Source organism: Dreissena polymorpha, chromosome 1, assembly GCF_020536995.1.
Source record: "Dreissena polymorpha isolate Duluth1 chromosome 1, UMN_Dpol_1.0, whole genome shotgun sequence".
NCBI classification, from domain to species: Eukaryota; Metazoa; Mollusca; class Bivalvia; order Myida; family Dreissenidae; genus Dreissena; species Dreissena polymorpha.
The window spans coordinates 120,962,884-120,968,108 of NC_068355.1; positions in this window are offsets into that span (position 1 = coordinate 120,962,884).

The window sequence follows — 5,225 nt, forward strand, 5'->3', positions numbered from 1 at the left end:
GGCATTTGTTGGTGAATTTTGACTTTTTTTTAAATGTTGAAGAAGATATTTTAATTTTTAAAGGCGATTACAAAAATAAAAAACAATGACGCTAAGGCGAACATTTTATTTCTTCAAAACGTAGGACACGGGTGCAATATTATTGGTTGTTCATTTTCTTGTATCTTTAAGACGTTGCCAATAGTCTTTAAACGAAATATTCAAATTGGTAATGCCGTCTATTTACTAAATGGTTTAACTATTAATATAAAATGCATTTAACATGAAAAGTATATGTATCAGAAAAACGCATGAGTGTCGCCTGCGACATTTAACGGCGATGCGACATTTAACGGCGCTACAGTGTGTCTGTCTAAAAGGCAAAATGTGTGTTTGTTATGTATGGTTGTAAGAAAATATTGTTTGAATGTTTTACTTGTTGTAGAAAGATAAAGCAAAGTCAACCGTTGAGTTAGAAAAAAAGGAAATTATATCCTTCTGCGAATACAATGAAAAAGTGGGGAAAGAAATCTTAATAGAAAAATACAAATTGTTATTGATGAAGATGATCACGTCAAATGTTCTACAAGGATTGTGTGCAGTTTATGCCTGAACAGACGTCATCATTATGGAATATATCGAAAAGTATAGATTAACAATTCACTACATTGGTGTAATTGAGCTGCTAATAAGTATATGGCTTGCATTGAAAAAAACACGTCGTCATGGGCATCAAGTACAATATGTATTTTGGTGACGTCACACTCAGCACACAATATCATAGCAATATTTGCGAGAATGTTTTTGATTTTGCGAGTTGGTATTTAAGCTGCTCGCAATGTTTTGCAAGTAGAAAAAAAAGTTAAATTCGAGCCCTCAACTAAGAACTAAGTTGCACGTTGATCGCATGTCTAAACAGATACCTTACGGTAAATCTAAACCGAGTCTGGTGGATGAACGTATACCGTGTTTAGATCGCGTATGTTTTAAATTATAAGTGATATGGGCATTTTTCACTGTTGAATTGAGCTGAAAAGAATGAACAGGTCAAACGAGTTAGTTAAAATGTGGTTACTGACCAATTATCTGTAACTCATCTTCCTACCAGTTGTTTATAAAAATATATTTTATATTCAATATTCTTACGTGACTCACCCAGTCCTCTAAACCGAAATGATCCGTAAAACAAAAGTGTGTCTTTGTGTAGTATGAACGAATCTGCACTAAAATACATTTAGGTTCACATCGTACATGCATGATCAGTCGTGAAACGAAAGTACGGTTGATACTCCAATAGATTATTTTTCTATTTCCGGGATATTGTTTTAGTATTTTGATGCTGCATTAACAAATATAAAAATGTATATGAAGTGAAAAAAAATAAACAACGGTTGCGATAGACACCTATAAACTGTTAGATGCCCATAATATCCCTTTAAGTTATAACATTGGTAATATATAACAATGCATTCGTTATTCTTAAAGCAATACCTCACAAACCGTAAAGATAACGGTTTTGTTGCAGCGGATATTACCTCGGTAACGGCGTCACAATAATGTGTTCGAATGCCTCCACCATTGATCGTGATTGTCTATGAATACAGGCTTCTGTTCGGCAATTCGATATCATATTTTGGAGAGCGGATACTAAGAGGGAGGCGGAAAACTACAACGGGCGAGGCATGGTATGGTATTGCGCAAGGGGGGGTTAAAGGGCTTGGGTTAGGGTAAGGGTTAGGGGTCGGGTTAGGGTTAGGGTTGGGTTTAGGCTAACCCTAACCCGACCCCTAACACTTACCCTAACCCTAACCGAAGCCCTTTAACCCCCCCTTGCGCAATACCATACCATGCCTCGCCTGTTGTAGTTTTCCGCCTCCCGTACTAAAATCGCAAAAGCTTAAAGTGATAATATGGGCATTTGTCACTGTTGAATTGAGCTGAAAGAATTGACAGGTCAAACGAATTATTTAAAATGTGGTTACTGACCAATTATCTACAATTCATTTTGCTACCAGTTGTTTATAAAAAAAATTATATTATTTTCGATATTTTACATGACTCACCTAAATACCTCTAAGCCGAAATGATCCGTAAAACATAAGTGTGCCTTTGTGTCGTATGGACGAATCTACATGAAAACTACATTTAGACTCGCATCGTACATCGAATCATTTTTGTCGTCAGTTGTCAAAACGAATGTACGGTTGATATTCCAATGGATTATTTTTCTCGTTCCGGGATATTGTTTTAGTATGTTGATGATGCATTAACAAATATAAGTGTATATGAAGTGAAACCACCAAAAATAAATAACATTTGGCAACTTGCGATAGACACCTATATACTGTTAGATGCCCATAATATCACTTTAAAGTAACATTACTACTCAAAATCAACGAAAATTTTGTTTAATATATCGTAAAATAAACTTAACCAATTAAAAATCAGTGTTCCTTATGGCAATTACCGAAATTTCAACGCCAGATGTGGTCTGGTAAAATAGATATTTGTAGATACAACATGCTCGTTGTTTTTCCATTTTAATTTCCCGCAACGATATCTATTCATACGACACAAGAACACTAACATGGTGTTCGTGTGTCGTATATATAGATATATTCGCGGGAAATTAAAATAGAATTAACTGTGGTCACAAATAAATAAAAACGAGCATTTTGTATCTACAAAAATCTATGTAATCATACCACATCTAGCGTTGAAATTGTGGCTGTTGCTATAAGGAACACTGATTGTTTACAAAGAGCAACATCGTCTTAAAGATATGAGTAGATCAGATTCACGAAAATTTTGGAAATATATAAAGAAATTAAAAGGCGGTAATAAAAATCAATTCAATATAAATGTAAATGATTTTTTTAAATCACTTTAAACAAATGTCTGCAAAGCCAAACGAAAATTGTTTTAGTAATTGCAATTATTCAGATTCAGCTGACGGCATAAATATTGACTCGCTCGACGATGCATTTACGACCGATGAAATTATTAAAATGATATCTTCGATGTCCCGAAATAAAAGCGCTGATTTGGACGGTAACGTTGCGGACTTTTTCATTGATTGTAAAGAATGTATCGCCCCATTCCTAGCTAAAATATTCAATTACTTATTTGATAACTGCGTGTATCCTGAGTCCTGGACTAAAGGCTCAATTGTCCCATTGTTCAAAAAGGGTGATAAATCTAATCCGGCAAATTATAGAGGGATAACTTTAGTAAATATTCTGGCAAAAATATTTTCTTTAACGCTGCGCAACCGTCTAAATAATTGGTGCGAGAACGAATCAATTTTAAATGAATGTCAATTTGGTTTTAGAAATAATCGTAGTACATCTGACTATATTTTTATTCTACAAAGTATTATTCAGAAGGTTTTAGCAAATAATTAAAAACTATATTGTGCCTTTGTAGACTATGAAAAGGCATTTAATACTGTCATTCATGATGCCTTATGGATTAAACTTGTGAACTCAGGTATCAGCTGTAAAATGCTTAATATGTTGAAATCCATATATGCAAATGTGAAATCGTGTATAAAGTGTCCAAGCTTAATGTCATACTCAGAATTCTTTGATGTATCATTAGGAGTCAAGCAAGGTGAGCCTTTGTCACCTCTTTTGTTTATTATGTTTATTAATGATATTGGTGAGCATTTGAGTTCTACAAACCTATGTACAAACGATGTTGATATGTTATCTATTTTTATGTTAATGTTTGCCGATGACATTGCAATTTTTTCAACTGATCCCCATAGTCTACAACACCAATTAAATTGTATAAATGAATATTCTAAGAAATGGGGTCTCAAGGTAAATGTAGGGAAAACTAAGGTATGCATTTTTCAAAAGTATAAATATAGAAATATTCACACATGGGAACTCAACGGCGACAACATTGAAATAGTAGATGTTTTTACGTACTTAGGTGTTAAATTTTTCTATAACGGCTCACTTAAACGTGCAGTTGAATCACTGAATGAGCAGGCTCTCAAAGCATTTAATCACCTTATTTCAATATTCAGTAGAATCAAATTAGATATTAAAACTAAGTTGTTACTGTTTGACTCAATGGTAGCACCAATAATCACGTATGGCTGCGAAGTTTGGGGAATTTACGATATGCCTGAGGTTGATAAACTGCATTTAAAATTCTGTAAACAAATACTTGGGGTTCGTCAACAAACATCTAATGCTGCTGTACTAGGTGAACTTGGTCGCTTCCCATTGTCCATCATTTGTAAATAACGAGCTCTTAACTATTGGTGTAAAATCATGAGATCACAGAATACTTTGATAAATAGAGTTTTTAATACATTAACCTCTGACGATGCATGCATGAATATTGATAGAAAACTGTGTTGGCCAAATGCTGTTAAAACTACACTTGATGATCTTGGTTATAGTAATGTATGGTTGCACCAGTATCACGAAATTGATTATATTTGTATGCTAAAACAAAGAGTCCGTGATGTTTACATTCAAACTTGGTTTGAATGTATACAGTCTCAAAGTAAGCTAAAATACTATATCTTATTTAAAAAAGAATTTTGTTTTGAAACCTACTTGAATTGTATAGATAATGAAAAGCATAAAATTGCGTTGAGTAGATTCCGATTGTGTTCGCATCACTTAGAAATAGAAAGAGGAAGATTTAACAATATTAACGTTAACGATCGTAAGTGTAAAGTGTGTACATCTGATATGATTGAATCTGAATTTCATTTTCTATGCATTTGTCCAATTTATAGAGAGTTAAGGTTAAAATACAACATAAGGCTGTCATTTAACACATTGAAATATTTCGAAACAATTATGTCAACAAAGTCTGTAAAACGTATCCGTAAAGTATCGAAATTTATATATTTTGCAATGTTAAAACGAAAAGAAATCATTGATTCGTCTGTTGCTTCCTAGTTGTCTAAATTCCTTCACATAATAAACATTGTGTTTTTTGTGCTACATTTTCATATCTATTTTGTGTGTTTTTGTGTGTGTGTGTGTGTTTTTTATAAATATTATCTATCGAGATTATTTGTATGCTATGATTTAGCCAATCTTCATCTCACTGTGTATATGTATTTATCATATGATTTATTTTGCCAAAAGCATGTAATGCTGATTATGCGAATAAATAAACCATTGTTTAGGTGTTAACTTTATTTTAAGAAATACTTAACGAAATTTTCGTTGATATTGAGCGTTATAAAGACTTTAATTGTCCATAATCCTAGC